This window comes from Anas acuta, chromosome 2 (genome assembly GCF_963932015.1).
Source record: "Anas acuta chromosome 2, bAnaAcu1.1, whole genome shotgun sequence".
Taxonomy (NCBI): Eukaryota; Metazoa; Chordata; class Aves; order Anseriformes; family Anatidae; genus Anas; species Anas acuta.
Genome location: NC_088980.1, coordinates 27,969,414 through 27,987,318, shown reverse-complemented (window position 1 = coordinate 27,987,318; position 17,905 = coordinate 27,969,414).

Here is a 17,905-nt window from a genome sequence, read left to right as displayed (position 1 = left end):
ACTGAGGTGTTTGCTTACAAAAATCTATGAAATATTGATAAAGAAATATATGTATGTTTTGATTTCATATATAAAATTTGATTTCATATATAAACTCAGCAGCATAGATTTAGGGTAACAACTATATGATGACTTCCACTTCGCTCTTAAATTTGCTGTGATGCCAGAGAAGCTTTGTTGCCTCTCAGCCTTTCCTGTTGTGTTCAAATTTCTGAGGAGTTTCCAGGATTATCAAAGATAGGGAAAGGGATAGAGACTAACCTGTTGACTAATTTCATGGTGTAAGTTTGATTTGGTGTTGATATATTTGGCATGGACATTATTTAAGATATTCAGATGACTGTATTGAAAACCTGGTCCAGATCTAAAGGGATCTTTAGCTTCATATCTTCTGTTGGTTTAAGTATATTTAATGACTGATACTTTAGATGTTGCTTCAAGATGTTGCAAAGGCAATGAAGTTTCTGCCCTACCTTTATTTCCAGTTGGCTTCTCAGTCACTTCAAATGTTAGCAGAAGCTTTAACTTCCTATAGCTTCTACTGTGAAGAATAATAGCCAATAAAATTACACTTAAAATCAATGTAAATTTGTTCAAAACACTTCACAAGGAAAAAGAACAATTTCTGTCTGCACAGGGTAGTATTCCCAGTTACTGATTTACACACCAAAAAGAAATTTTGTATTCATTAGAAATGATTTCATTAACACTTCATTTCAAAGTTCATCAATAGTTAAAAAAATAGAATACAGCAGGGATTAATAGGAAAACATTAGAGTGCAAAACTGAAAACATAACTATAACATAAAGCATTCAAGCACCTTTTATACACTGGAAATGTCTTTCCCCAATTCAAAAAGGGAGTAGAACCAAAAAAGGTGAAAGACAACCAAGATAATGAAGTGATTATGAGATTGATTTAATCTCTATCAAAGGAGAGGTTACATTGACCTATCTTCTTCAGTTTAAGCAACAGACAGCTGAGGAGAATAAGAAACAATTTATAATATAGGGACTAGAATGGAGAAGATGAACAAGGGGAACAATTCAATTAATAAAATACAGACTTGTTGGCTTAAAGTAAACCTGGTAGTAAGACCAGAGAACTCACTGCTATGGAATAAAATCTGGATAGATTAAAAGAAATATATGTTGTTTTTTTTTTTTTTTTTTTTTTTTTTCATTTGTATTTTATATGTGTTATATATAATATATAGTATATAATATATAATATATAATATATAATATATAATATATAATAATTATAATAATTATAATAATTATAATATAATAAATTATATGTATTTATATATGTTTTGTATGCATTATGAACTGACAAATACAGTTATATGATAAAAATATATGACAAAAATGCAGATATATGACAAAAAGCAAATAATTGTGAGAATGTCTATGTAATTGATTATTAGTCCTTTCTTAGTTACCTATGTCTATACACCATGCTCTTTGAGAAAAGTATTGCAAGTATTTTCGCATTTCATAGTGTATCTGTCATGAGAATGCTCTGTTCTTAATCTGGGCCACTGATCATGAAATTAATATTAAAATACTAATCAATAAACTAGTCTGTAGGAAACTAAGAAGAGTTTTGCAGTACAGAAAAAATAAAATAATAATAATAATAATAATAAAACCAACAAAATAGTAAAAGCAATAATTATAATAATCTTCTGGTTAGTATATTAATGTAAATGTTGCAATAAGATAGTTGTGCTTTCATTAGGACATTAATTAGAAGTTTTTATAATGAAATAGCATTGAATTCATGAATCTTGGAATATGAATATGAATAAGTAAAAATATTTTTTTCCAAATACTAGAGATAGGATATAAGTTGATGATCTGTTGTCAGTGATCAGATTTAATACCAGACAGCAGCCTTGATCCTGGTCAATAGACACATGCTAAAGTGAAAACTCATTCCAAGTCAACCATTAGAGATTTTTGCTATTATTCTCTTAGTGAGAAGTCACTCTTTGCATATCTTATTGTTTTACTCAATGTCTTTCTTTCTCATATAAGGATCAGATATATCCACTCACTGTATGAGAGGATAAAAAGGCTGAAATGCAGAAGTGATTTGTAAAATAGTTTCAAAAGTACTGTCACAACTCGATGTACAGAGTTTTTAAACTGAAAACAGCAAGGAAATGAATTACTAATCTCAAATGCTTTTTGGGTATAATCTGACAGCTTCTGTCTGCCCCTTGCCTTTGCTTCCAAAACATTTGCTGATATAGATGGCAGCAACCTCTCCAACCATGCTCTTTGGCTGTTCCTTCTGAAGCTGTCAGGCCCATCGCTTTTCAGTGCCTCTCCTCTGTTTTTCATATACTATGTGAGTGTCAGCTTGCTACAGGGAATCACAGGGAATATTCTGTGCAGCAGAATATGCCAGCTACATCAAGGATAAGAGAGAGAAGTGACACAGAGGGTCAGCAAAGAAACTCTGGAGGATCTTACAGTCCAGATTACATCACAGGGATCAAGGGATCAGACCAAATACTGTGATGCCCAGCCAAGAGACACCCAGGTGGCTGCATGGTGGCTCTGAGAATGTTCTTTTGGTCTACATTTGATTTATGCAGACAGAATTTACATGTTTTCTTCTATTCAAATAACTTTATTATGGAAAATTATCCAAATCTGAACTGTCTCACATCTATGGCAAACGAAACTGAAGGCTACATGAATTTTGCAGGGAGAAAAGCAAGAAGGGACTCCTCTTACTCTCACTGTGTTGAAGACCATAGCTTCTTTTGGTGTGTTCTTATAGAAGGAAACAGGAGTTTTAGTTTAAAAGTATCCTTCCAACAGCTACTGAAAGGGGTATCACAGTAAACACAATTCCTTTTAAAAAAGTAATCCTACCAATATGTAAGTTATTCCAAATAAATTTGTTAGCTTCCATATAGAGCTGCATCCCCTAAGAAGATGTTTGTCCAGTGGGACAAGTGAGGAAAAAGCTATGTTGTGAAATATCAGGATTCTTTTTGTTCTTACGAATTAGGCAACTGATCTCTATGACAAATGTATTTATTTATTTTTAGCTCTGACTGTAGTTAAACAAACAAACAAAAAAAATATGTCAGTCCAGAAAATATTAACTTTCTCACACTGAATATTTAACATCTTTGTTGTAATTAACTTCACTTGTTCTTATATGTTTCATTTGTTTCTGCCAGCATTTCATATTTTAGGAAGCCTACATTTCCAGCACCGGAATGTTCCACATATTAGTTTATAGGTATATGAAATAACATTTTCTCTTTTGTCTTGTTGTGCAATTAGCTTTAAATTTCAGCAATATTTACATTTAAAGCATTCTGAAAATATTTAATCCAATATTAATGTAAATTTGCTCTTCAGTTCAGCACCTTGTAAAAAGACTGTTCTTATGTATGCAAATCCACCATATATATTAAATACTTCACTTCTGCAGATTTTCTTAAATGATCCACAAGATGAGGCTTATAATGAATGTCCTGGAAATGCAGAAGAGATGTCAAGGCACATACGGAAGTGAATAATTCAGAAAATGCATTCTTGCTTAAACTGGCTTTTTAAATGTCATTTCAATCATCTTATATGTAATTTTAAAAGCCTACTCCTTCTTGAATTCTCTATTTACAAGGACCCTGTCAATCATGACCTGTACTACAAGGTGGGAGACTGCACCCATGTCAGGCTGTTCTAATTTCCTCTAAGCCAAATTCTTTATCCCCACAGAGAGCACATGTTTTCATAAATGCCAATGTGCATATGTATTCAGTACAGCAAGGGCATTTCTCCCATTGATTTCCTTCTATGTCTGAGTGTGAGAGAGAGAGGCGGGGGTGGTGGGGCAGTTCTTCAGCTCTTCGTATGCTACCTACGATTCCCAGTTCCAGAATTAAATTACAGAGAAAGATACATAATATATGTTCAGTCACTACAATGGCTCCCTTAGGGCTCTTGTTACTAATGGCATAGGCTCATTTGCAGAGATTTTCATGCAGCTTGCTTGAAAGGGCCTCAGCAATCCACCACTTTTGAACAAATTACAGGCCAACAATATTCTCGCCAAAGGGGTTAGTTGGCATGGAACAGGTTATTTAGCCCTATTTGGCTGGGAGAGAGTACATCATGTGAGGAGAAGAAAGTAGAAAGAGGGGAAAGGCGGTGATCTGTGAACAACCAGGAAAAAAGTAAGCAATAACATAAATGGTCTATTTCTACTTTTTAACTAACAAAATAAAGCTTTAGCAATTAACAGAAGGCTTTCTTCTGGAACAAACCTGTTCATGTTAAGTACATGTAGCTTTAAAACACTTCTGAAGCAAAGAAGCTTGTAAATTATTATTTCCTTTGTAACAACAAGGAAGGTTCTCTTCAGTCAAGCTTTTCATTGTGTCCATGTGGCTTGTGAATTGTAAGTAGTGATGTGTTCTTCCCACAGACAACGGATGAGATGAGAGAGTACATTTGTAGTTCATGATTGCTTCACCAAAAGGCAATAAAGCTCCTACAGTATGTTGAATCATGAAAGAACATTTTAGCAACTACCTTAATTCCTCCTTCCTGGCAAGATTCATCCTCCCATGATCTACAGGGACCCTCAGTGAGGTTCTAGTGCAATCTCTCCTTTTTTTGTACTTCATCTTAGGAACATTTGGCATCATGCAGTTTCCCTGTTTACATTCTGTGATGTAAACAGTTTAAAGACTGAAAACTTTTTCCTACACCTATTTACTGTAAGCTACTATGGAATGTCTGTCAAATCCTTCAAAGTCCATGAAAGAAGGACAGAACTAGGCTTTGTTAATTTCACCAAAAAGGTTTCAGATAACAGAGAACCTCCGACTTAACACTTCTTCTTGGCTACTAAACAAAAGTTGTAGGTAAATTTGGATATTAGATTTGACAACTGGCCTTCTATGCTGCTATGTCTGTTTACATTTTTTTTTTTTTAAAGTAACAGACAGAAAGATCAAAAGCTTATTTATTCATCAGGTGCAACAGCCAAAGACACTTAAAATCCATTTTTTGTCTATCTATCAAGAGTTCAGCAAGTCACAGAGGGGATCAAAGTGTGTGGTAACAATTAATTCCTGTGTTACTGGCATATGAGAAGCTTGGTTCAGAGTTTTTTTTTTTTTTTTTTTCCCAGCTACAGGATTGCTGTATTAACAGATGATGAATATACAAGGAGTGAGTAATTATGTAAGGGTTGAAATGTAGACTCCATCTATAAGAATATCATAGAATCATAGAAACATAGAACATAGAATGGCTTGGGATGGAAGGGATCTCAAAGATCATCTAAGTCACCCCCCCTTTCATAGGCAGGTATGCCACCCACTAGATCAGGTTTCTCAGGACCTCATCTAACTTGGTTTTGAACACCTCCAGGGTTGGGGCATTCACAACCTCTCTGGGGAACCCGTTCCAGTGCTTCAGCATTATGTTTAGACCATGAATACTGATGAGCATGACCTACACTTTTTGCCTCTGCTAGGTCCTGCTATCAGAAGACTGAGTGAGATTACCCTATCCTATGGAATTGCTGTAAACTCAAGAAAATACTAGTTACTTTATCTGAAGACCAAGTCTGGTGTTCCTTATCAGTTCCTCATCCAACCTCAATCAGTTTCCAGCAATTGTGCCATTTCTGGGTGTGCAAATTAAGTAGGTAATTGTTAGTTCATTGTGATAGTAATTTTCTGAAAATGCAGGTAGTCATTCCTTCTTGTGATTATGTGTAGAATTTAAACATGTTCCAAAGTCTTTTACCTGTATACCTAGATTTTGGACCTTGACCCAGTAAAGCACTTAAGCATGTGCTTAGTCAGGAGGGCAGTTCCATTAGCATACAGAGTGTCTGTACTGATATTTGTCCGCATAAGGCTGAACACAGACAAATGTAGGCCACTTCTAAAATCAAGCCCTTTATGTTAAAATACATTTTATTAAAGCAATTATCACTGAAATCTGACTTACAAAACCACTCAAGGGAGCTACAACAAAATTGACTGTCAACATATGATCTCTGTTAATGAAGCTAAAGCAGTACTATACTCAGCAATTTGGAGATAGTTTTGGGCAGTGCATTAAGCAACAGTATGTTGCTTATAAAAGGTGTATTCTTTAAAAAATGATTGGAACAGCTTAAACTAAATGAATTTCATTAAATTTGTTATGCTTTTCAGTGCTATCTAAGGTTCCAAAAGCTTCTGGATTAAATTTTGGGATATAGAGTAAGAAGAATGGCAAAATCCACCAGCTACTCTCTGTTTAGCATATAGGGTTGAAGTGTAGAAGAGCAAAGTCCAAGTAACAGCCTTGCCTAATCAGCAAGGTTCCATACAGGAACCATACAGGAGAACAAGGACCTTTGACATCCATATTCTTTATTTAACTCACTCAGTCTGTCTTATTGAGGTATTTCACCTCCTCCTCTCAAACTCAAAGCAGATGTTTAAACAAATTTCATTGTAATGCAGAGCAGCAAATACATCTAAGTCTTCTACAGTTGCTGTAAAATTGAATCGTCATCCTCCAGGCAATACTAAACTCCTGCAAAATTTTCATTCAGTAATCATAGAATCATAGAATCATAGAATCATAGAATATCCTGAGTTGGAAGGGACCCTTAAGGATCATCAAGTCCAACTCTTGACACCGCACAGGTCTACCCAAGTTCAGACCATGTGACTAAGTGCACAGTCCAATCTCTTCTTAAATTCAGTCAGGCTCGGTGCAGTGACCACTTCCCTGGGGAGCCTGTTCCAGTGTGCAACCACTCTCTCTGTGAAGAACCCCTTCCTGATGTCCAGCCTAAACTTCCCCTGCCTCAGCTTAACTCCATTCCCGCGGGTCCTGTCGCTGGTGTTAATGGAGAAAAGGTCTCCTGCCTCTCGACACCCCCTTACGAGGAAGTTGTAGACTGCGATGAGGTCTCCCCTTAGCCTCCTCTTCTCCAGGCTGAACAGGCCCAGTGCCCTCAGCCGTTCCTCGTACGTCTTCCCCTCCAGGCCTTTCACCATCTTCGTAGCCCTCCTCTGGACACTCTCCAACAGTTTCATGTCCTTTTTATACTGTGGTGCCCAGAACTGCACACAGTACTCGAGGTGAGGCCGCACCAGCGCAGAGTAGAGCGGGACAATCACCTCCCTCGACCTACTAGCGATGCCGTGCTTGATGCACCCCAGGACACGGTTGGCCCTCCTGGCTGCCAGGGCACACTGCCGGCTCATATTCAACTTGCTGTCTACCACGACCCCCAGATCCCTCTCTTCTAGGCTGCTCTCCAGCGTCTCATCGCCCAGTCTGTACGTGCAGCCAGGGTTTCCCCGTCCCAGGTGCAGGACCCGGCACTTGCTCTTATTGAACTTCATGCGGTTGGCGATCGCCCAGCTCTCCAACCTATCCAGATCCCTCTGCAAGGCCTTTCCACCCTCATTCGAGTCCACAACTCCTCCAAGTTTGGTGTCATCAGCAAACTTGCTCAAAATGCCTTCTATTCCTACATCCAGATCGTTTATAAAAATATTGAAAAGTACCGGCCCTAAAATGGAGCCTTGAGGGACCCCACTGGTGACCGCCCGCCAGCCTGACGCAGCCCCATTCACCATAACCCTTTGGGCCCTGCCCGTTAGCCAATTGCTCACCCATCGTATGATGTTTTTATTTAGCTGTATGGTGGACATTTTGTCCAGTAGGATCCTATGGGAAACCGTGTCAAAAGCCTTGCTGAAGTCCAAAAAAATCACATCAGCTGGTTTCCCTTGGTCCACCATACAGGTGATCTTATCATAAAAGGAAATCAGGTTAGTTAGGCAGGACCTACCCTTCACAAACCCATGCTGGCTGGGACCAATGACTGCTTTGTCCCCCAGGTGCGCCTCAATACGTTCGAGAACCATCTTCTCCATGATTTTACCAGGCACTGATGTGAGACTGACAGGCCTGTAATTGCTAGGGTCTTCTTTCTGACCCTTCTTGAAAATCGGCACAACATTTGCCAGCTTCCAGTCTACCGGGACCTCTCCAGACTCCCAGGATCGTTGAAAAATAATTGAGAGAGGTTCCGCGATGACGTCCGCCAGCTCCTTCAGCACCCGGGGATGAATCCCATCCGGACCCATGGACTTGTAGGGATCCAGGTGGAGTAGCAGATCCCGCACACGTTCAGGGTCGGTTGGGAGTTTGTCATCCCCACCGTCCCGGTCCTCCAGCTCGGGGCACCCTGGGTCCCGAAGCCCATCATCGGCATTGAAGACAGAGGCAAAGAAGGCGTTAAGCGTCTCTGCTTTGCCTATGTCATCGTCTGTGAGAAGACCTTCCCTGTCAAGGAGCGGCCCTATGTATTCTTTAGTTCTCCTTTTTCCATTCACATATCTAAAAAAACCCTTTTTATTTTCTCTCACAGACACAGCCAGCTTCAACTCTAGGTGTGCTTTAGCCACACGAATTTTCTCCCTACAAACACGAGCAGCATCCCTGTATTCTTTCCATGTCACCTGGCCCTCCTTCCAGTAGCGAAACACTCTCTGTTTCCGCCTAATCTCCATAAGAATGTTCCTGGTCAGCCACGCCGCCCTCCTGCCCCGCCTGCCTGACTTGCGATATTTAGGAATTGCCTGATCTTGTGCTTCTAGGAGGCATCGCTTAAAGAGTGACCAGCACTGGTGGACATCAAGGCCTTCAAGAGCAGCTTCCCAGGGGACCTTGCTGACTAGTTCCCCGAGCAGCCTGAAGTCCGCCTTCCCCATATCTAGGGATGAGGTTTTGGTGGCACTTTTCCTTCTGTCACCGTAAATTTTGAACTCAACCACTTCATGGTCGCTATGACCGAGGCGATGCAGTAAACATAATTGTACAATATGAAGGACAAATGCATATTTAGGTTATGCATATATGGTACTTTGCAGGCAGAGGCAAGTGACCTCTGCTTGCACTTTTTGCTGGCCAGAAGCCAGGTAGATATGGTTAGCATAGTGTTGAGCCAAAACCTGTGCTAATAAAGCCTGCTGACTGTAAAGGCTGTTACTTGGGCTTAGGTCCATATTAACAATGCTTGCATGGTTTCCAGTTTCATCTGTGTTAGTGTTTTAGTTCAGAGCATGAATTTACATCTTAAATTAGTGTCCTGACCATCTCTTACTCATTGTGTTTTCTATCACATCCATGATCAGTCACTGAGCACATGAACTGGGTTTCTTTTTGAATTAAATGTAACAGAAAGGTCTGATATGACATTGCACATGGCAACTGCTAATGAACATTTAGTTTACAGGGTCAGACTAGAGGCAGTCTGAAGAAGAATGCATGAACATTGAGACATCAGTACCAACAGTTTTTCTCTACAAGTCAGCTTCTGTTCAGTCTCTCTGTTAATAAAGATGAGTGTCTCAGGACTCACAGTTTGGTATACTTAGTCTGTTACAATTCACTGAAAGGGAAGAAAATTAATGAAAATCATCATTGCATTATAATTGAAAAATATGCATTAATGGTATAATATAATGGTATAAAATGAGGGCTCAGCCAGAGGAAGAAATCTTTAAAAGCAATATGCTGTTCAACTTCTGTTTATTTACTGGGTTTTCTGCTACCTGTGTTATCTCTGAGATCATCCCTAACCATTTCAATCACTGAGAGAGATGTAATCCCGTCTATTCCAGTGGAATAGACACTGAAAACTACTTCCACTGACACAGTATTTATCTTCTAGACTCTCTTAGGTTCAGGTCTCTCTTAGGTTCAGGTCAGAGAACAAAGTGATGTTACTATTGTATTATATCAATCAGTTCTAGCAATGATACTCCTCATAATTAGAACTAATTATGATATAGAAACATGGCTTTATCTCTAAGACCTACAAAAACACCCATCAAAAAGACACTTTAGGCATCTATTGAAGATGTTAAAGGTTGGTCTTAACTACCTAAATATATTTAGAAATAGTCACTGCCACAACTTGCTTGCTAGGGAAAAAGGTATCTTGCAAAACATAGAATAATATAGTCAGGCTGGTTTGCTCTCTGGATTAAAGCAGAGCTAACATGGATTAGGTTGCTGAGCCTTGGTCAGTTGACTTTTGAATATATTCAAGACTGAAGCTCTCTATTAAAAATCCAATTATATTTTTAATTTTGACAGGTAATATCCCTTTTTATTGAAAATTGTAAACTCTCTCAGAAAATAAAGATTACGTTATAAAAGGCCAAGCCTTATTTCTTCTTTACCATTTATTATTCTTGTGGTTCTAATACATAGATAACGTTATCTCAATGCAATAATTTCCAGAGATCCTAGAGCTACTAAGTATTATACAGAAAAAAAAAAAAAAAAAAAAAAAAAAAAAATTAATCACTCAAAAGAACAGTTTCTTAAGAAGTGTGAAAATTCAAAAATCACAAACTCCAGAAATGCCAAAATTAAGGCTTCTGTACAACTTTAATTCAGACTCATTGTCTTTAATATTTACTTAAATCCTCATACATCATTGATAGTTGCCTGTGAGCGTTGTTCAGCTGATGAACATTGTTGTACCATCCCAGTACTGGACCTTCATGAGCTTATTTATTGTTACTACATTCACAACCCAAAATTCACACACTGCTTCACAAACAATATAGATTTTTACCTTCAGAAATCTTAAAAAGTTAAGAAGACTGTTTACAGCTGAGAAAAATGAGGCATGGAAGCATTTGGACTATGTTTTTGCTTGTTTGTTTTCCACTATTATTGTATTCCTCATTCTCTGTTCATTTACTGGATCCAAACCTTTCTGTATTATACCTAGGTAAACTGGACTTGTACCTGATACCTCACAACCAGCAATGATCTTTCCCCTCCTCATGACTGCCTATAGAATGAGAGTGCTTTGGGCAGACAGGAGAAAAACAAAGGTATGGAGGCAAAGAAAGCACTGTATCGTGTGTCTTTGGCTTTGGTGCTCAGTGCCATCATCAACTGATGCTGCAGTAGCTTCTACTAGCAAGAGTGAACACTTACAGATGCAGCTGTTTGCATACCATAAAATAGAACGAATCCATTTAGCCTGTACAGGATTACTTTTTTTTTTTTTTCTGATGCTGGTTTTGTTTGATTTTTTTTTTCTCCCAATAGAGGTCTTGAGTATACTTAAGCATATTTAAATGAGGAAAAAATAAGCTGATTTTTTTTTTTTTTTTGCTAAAAAGCAAAATTTCAAACAACAAACATTTAAAAAAAATAAGAGTTATCAGTCTAGCATCTGTACAGCCACAAGAACCCATGAGAAATGGGAATTAAAAATAGATACTTTTTAAAAGACTATTTTGTTGCATTGGAAAACCATAAACATGATAAAATTTCCATTTTATCAAGTACAAATTGCATGATTTTTTCCCCCTCTAGAGAGTTGATGCAGTCATTTGTTAACAATTGTTTTAAAATGGTTTAAAGCACATCAAAATATGAAAGCTGCCATAGAAAGAAAACCAAATAATATGGCAAAAGTGGAACAGGTAGACAGCCTTTTTTTTTGGAAATCCTTATTAAACAGGTATAACCTTTTTTTACAAGCCATTTTAACAAACTCACTAAATTGCTTTCAGGCAAACATAAAGCATGATTTGAGTGAGAACAGACAAATTTATACTCAGCTTTCTACTCTTTTTTAAGTATCCTGAAGACTTACCAGATGTTCTTAAATCTTATTTCTAATTGACAACTCATAAATTGCAATCTCTGTTTTATATAAAAGAGCTATTTGTTCTTTTCACTTAAATCAAAAAGCAGTTGTCCATTAGCTGTGGGTAGGAAATGTATTGCTTATTCCACCATTGATTAAGAAAATAAATCTCATTACATATTTTGTGGAGTTCAAGAGATACTAAGGAATATCAGCAAGCCTAGAGTAGATCTCGTTTGAGTCAATTCCATTGAAACAATTTAAGCAACTGCTTTAAGAACATACATAACTGCCAACTTTCTTTGGAAATTTGAGTGTGTACTTATGTTATGCTGTATATTTGTAAAGAATGAAACAGAAATATTCGCATTCTTTTTACCAACAGCACCATGGATTCAGCAAGTTGTCACCCTCTGCTCAAAATTTGAGATTTTGGGAATAAGTAAGCTAAGATCGAGGATTCTGCCAATGGATTGATAAATTACAAACATAACTGTTTTATTAATGAGAATAAATAACAATTCAAAGCCACAGAACTTTCATGGAAATGTTGGAACTAGATGATCTTTAAGATCCCTTCCAACCCAAACCATTCTGTGATTCTATGAGTGACATGTATGTGCTCCCCACATTACCAACCAAATAATGAGGCAGAACCTTGTATTTTCCTTCCTTTCCAATTAGTGCATTATGGACATCTAAATATCCTATGAAAGCTGTGATTCATTTACCTTTTTCAGCTTCAGCTATTCGTGCAACACAGTCTCAGTCCTACACATGGCTCAGTGTTTTGACTTCTCACTAGCATGAACATTGTTTCTACAAAGTCAGCAAGGTTTTTCATCCAGGGCATCTTCTTATGGTGATCTTTCTACTTGAAAATCATACTTATGACATGGAAACATTTCATCAGAAACCTAGAAGAAGCTTGGGACACTCAGAATTTCCTGACTCTTAGGAATACTTTATGCTGAAGAGAATTATGCCACAGCCCAAGAGCAATTGATAGAGCAACAGAAGGTGAAGCAGATGCAATGGAAGAGAAATGAACAGGTGTCTGGCACTAAGAGGAGCAGGAGTTGGTCTTCCCCTCTGTCTGGTGTCTAGAAGAGATAATGGCAATACAGAGCCCTGCCAAGAATGGATTGTTTACACAGTGTATGTACACCCACCTGCTCCACTTGGAAATGAGCTTGTGAACTCACCTGACTGAAAAGAACAGAAAAAGATTGATGAGTTTTTGTATTGTGCCTGTTGAACTGACAAAAAGCTTTATAGAAAATTAATAAAATCCACATGAGGGAATATCAATGGCCTTACAGTTTTAATGGGGTTTTTGAATTGCTGACTCTCTTTCTGGCATTCCTTAGTTTGGATGAAAATATACATATCTGATATAACTGTTACACATACTGCTTTTATTTTTGTGCTTTCCCTTTTCTATGAATAAAATGTTTAAAAAAGCAATGCCAGAAACATATGTTTGATGTATTTGGTATCATAAGAAGTACAGAGATACATTACCACTACTCTGAGATATGTCTACACAAATGCATAAGCATCTAATTAAACTACCTAGGGTAGAGAAGTTATAGTAAAAATTAAGTAGAAGGATAGTCAACATGTTGGCTACCACATAGCTGAGTGAGAAATGGTGGTGTTATTTCAAGAAAATTCAGATGGCTCAAAAATTTTACCTGCCCAGAAATGCGAGATAAAATTGATCCCTTTCTCATTGCTAATACTAATTACTTTATTTTCTTAAGCAAAAACAACAACAAAAATACATTTTTAAACAAGAAGCTGTTTTGAAAGGAAAAATAAAGCTTTGAATAACTCTTAAAACAATCTTGCAAACTTAAATACTTAAAAACTTGTAAATACTTCAAATCTGAAAAAACAGCAATTTTCTGATGAGTTTTGGTTAAAAAAATCAAAATGTTAGAAAATATTTGCAAAATTTTCTGACATAATCATCCATTAAAATAAGTTGTTACATCTTTGATAAGTTTATTTCTTCATTTAAATGTACAGTAGGTACTTCTAGCTTCATCCCAAAATATTTTTTTTTACTGAAATTACTGCCAGATTTATTTGTCAAATTTTGTGATGCTATGAAATAGCATCATTATGTATTAGCTATTGTGTTTAAAATTGATTATAAAATACTTATAGTCAATGACTCAACAACTTCTCTGTGGTGAGAAAAGTATGTTCTCATAATTCATACCATATTTTGCCTCAGTTTCAATATTTGTGCATTTGAATGCTTACATCTTCTTCAAATATACATATTTGAAGATAAAAACATTTTTTAATTTTGCCCATCTTTCACAGAGAAAATTCTTTCACTGAAGCTTCATCCTGAAATTTGAAAAGGTAATAAAGACAACTTCTTTAGAAACAAAGCTTAATTGCATTGCTTAATACCAACACTATGCAATTGGAATGTATGATTTTGCTTATTATTCATATTCAAGTAGTTTAGCAGGCTTATTCCTCTAGGTAAAATTCAGCAATGTGTAGTTTATAGTATTATCAGTTATTATAGTAGGCTTCAGAATACATTAATTTATGATGAAAATTCCTCCTTGAATGGATGGAGTCAAGTGGAGTGTCAGTGTCTATTATCACCTGGCAGGGGACATATATTGTTAATTAATTGCATCATATATATAAATCCATATACTAAATATCTGGCAGAGCAATCAAAATATCAGGATAAGGTAAATGTTCTAAAACTGGAGTGACCTCCAGAGCTGTGGCTACTGACCTCATTATTTCACAGTGACAGTATCTACCTTTTGGCTCTACCCTGACCTCCATCAAAGAACTCAGTAACAGTTCATCCTCCACCATTAAGATGGTAGAAGGTATATAAATAAAACTAGTGGAAAGAGGTGGAGATCTCAGTTTAAAATATTATATACTGGCACTGCAATTTCCAACTTCTGACTAATAGATAATATTGATGTAGGCATTATAATACAGGAATTGTGTATGAAGGAAATAAGAGGAGACTTCTACAGCTCACACGCAGAGAAGATGAACTGCACTTCTAGAAAGTGGATAGGAAGGCCCTGCAGAGGGACCTGGACAGGTTGTATCAATGGGCAGAGGTCAATGGGATTGGTTCAACATGGCTAAGTGCCAGGTCCTGCACTTTGACCACAACAACCCCATGCAACACTACAGGCTTGGGGCAGGATGACTCAAAAGCTGTGCAGAAGAAAAGGATTGGGAGGTTTTGGTCAATACTCCCTTGAACATGAAAGAACATGGCCAAGAAGGCCAACGGCATCCTGGCTTGTATCAGGAATAGTGTAGCCAGCAGGACCAGGGAGGTGATCATTCCCCCATATTTTGCTCTGGTGAGGCTGCACCTTGAGTACTATTTTCAGTTTTGTGTCCCTCACTACAAGGACACTGGGGCCCTGGAGCATGTCCAGAGAAGGGCCAAGAAGCTGGTGAGGGGCCTGGAGCACTGAGGAGTGGCTGAGGGAACTGGGGTTGTTTAGTCTGGAGAGGAGGAGGCTGAGGGGAGACCTTATTGTTCTCCACAAGTACCTGAAAGGAAGTTGTGGGGAGCTGCAGGTCAGCCTCTTCTCACAGAAAAATAGTGGGAATGGCTTCAAGTTTCACCAGGGGAAGTTCAGCTTGGAAATAAGGAGACATTTCTTCTCAGAAAGAGTTGTCAGGCATTGGAACGTGCAGCCCAGGGATCTGGTGGAGTCAGCATTTCTGGGGGTGTTTAAGGAGATTTGGACATGGTGTTTAGGGACATGGTCTAATGGGTGATATTAGTGGTAGGGTGATGGTTGGACCAGATGATGGTCTTTTTTCTTCTTCACAGTGAGGGTGACGGAGCGCTGGAACAGGCTGCCCAGAGAGATTGTGGAGTTTTCTTCTCTGGAGATATTCAAGGCCTGCTTGATCTAGGGAACCTAGGAGGGCAGTTGGATCCAATGATCTCTTGGTCCTTTCTAACCCCTACAGTTCTGTGATTCTATGATTCTGTGATTTTCCAACCTTAATAATTCTGTGAACCTATAATTCTATGATTCTATGATTCACACTTCCTAAGGCTGAGGTGAGGTTTCAATAGTTGAAGATGTGCATGTACTTGGATCTTGCGTTCATGGCCTGTCCTGCCACAGATCCAGTCTTTTATGTATATTATCTTCTTCATGTACCCAGCAGTCGTCAGAATCTCCCTGCTCTGTTGATTAGCATGTGAACTGCATCTCCCCTTGCTGTATTACTCAAATTTTCCTGTCATTAAGCTTAGTCTAAATTTAAATTCACTATCAGTGGCTATGGATTTATAATAGCTTAAATGAGGCTATAATTTGGTCTATTAACTTTGTACAGCTGACTACCAAGATATTTTTCTTTTCTGAGTCAAAAAATCACATGACTCTTCTGAATGAAATTTCAACATCCGCCAACTTTTTAAAATACATACTGAAATATATTTAACACATTGAATGCTAGTGAATATTTTCCTAAAGCTTTTTTCTTTTTCAGAATAACAACTCAGACTTCTTCCTCAAGAAAGAAAGTAGTAACAAATGATAATAGCTCTACTCTAACTTGCTGAGAAAAGACACAAACCAAGACAACATACCTTATTGCTGGCATTGTGGCATTGTTTTTGGAATAGAATTGCTTAATAAACTACATTTAACAGATATCATACATGGTGGCAAAACCTGATTATTAAAAAAAAAAAAATCCTTACAGAAAGGCAATACACAAGTTTGCCAAAGGCAAGATTTTACTTTGAAATTGATATGGTAGTAGTAGTGCATTTTCCTTCATCATTTTACTAGCCTAGTGTACACACATTGCACCAGTACGTGATATTAGCAGATTGAACACATTGCCTTTATTATGGCTTAAGCTATAGGTAGGGTAATTTTTCTAGTTGTTTTGTTTTGTTTTGTTTTAGAGGAAGGCAATGTTAAAAAAAGCAAATCCAGTTGTTAAAGCTTAGCAGATCATTTTGTTCCTTTCCTTCCTGTCCCCCCACCAACCTCCAAAGAGTCTGGAGATTCAATCTATTTTTATCCTTTAAAAAACAAAAACCAGCCACAGCAGAGGATGCATTTTAACATTTCACATCATTGCCAACACAGAGACCTGACAAACAAGATAAATGAACAACAAACCAAAAAGCAGTGGAGAAAGGTCAAATCCATTTGACTTATGGACCATTGTGGACAACAGTGGGTCACACAATCTTTTCCTTTGTTTCTGAAGCTACCAAGTGGAAACTACACAGGATAAATGTTTCCCTGATTGCAAAATAAGGAACAAAGCAGATGTTCCTCAGAACACTGAGAAACTAAGGGCTAGCTATACCATGGACTGACATCTATTACTGGAACCTGTTACCTTCCCAAGAAGCTTGATTCATTTGCTTAAACTCATAGGTTCAGCAAGAGTGGCAGTTAGCACTTCTTTTATATTTCTTTGTTTTGTTTGTTCTCATTTGGTTTTGTTTGTTTGTTTCAAATGTTTTTTCATTTACGCCCAGATCCTTATTCCCTTAGCTAGGGAGGAGACCCACCAAATTTTATTTTTCATAGTGAATCTACACATCCCTTGTCAGAAATAAGACTGGATAGGGGTCCTAGGATTTTGTCTTCTATGTTCTTAGAAGCTGTAAGTGAGAATATTCATGTCCAAGACTTTTCATCTCCTATCTCATATATCTATCCTCTCTTTCTCATGCTTCATAGAATATAATAACAACACAATTTCATTTTGATATTGTTGTGAAATTTAGGAAAAATGCTCTCTCTTCCTCTCCTTCCCCTTCCTAAATGAGGATGTGTATTTTCCTGATTATGCAAAAAGTTAACAGTTGCTACATAATGAGTAACAGGAAGCTGTAGCCTAAATGATAATACCAATTTGCTGCATCAGCTAGTCAGGAATATGATCATGAAGTCTTGGTCTCAGAATAGGAAAGATCAGAGAAGGAAAGTGATGCTGTTAGACAAGTGGGATAAATTAGTATGGAAGATTAGGCAGTGATTAATATGTTTCAAGAGTTGTTTTTATACTGGTACAATTATAGATATATACTTATCTCCCCTTCCTGACTTGTCTCTATTTATGGACAGTAATAAGATGAAAAGGAATAGAGACAAAAACTGGGATTTGTCAGAATGCTGATTGTGCAATCAAGATTAGTACATGGAGAATTTTCAAACA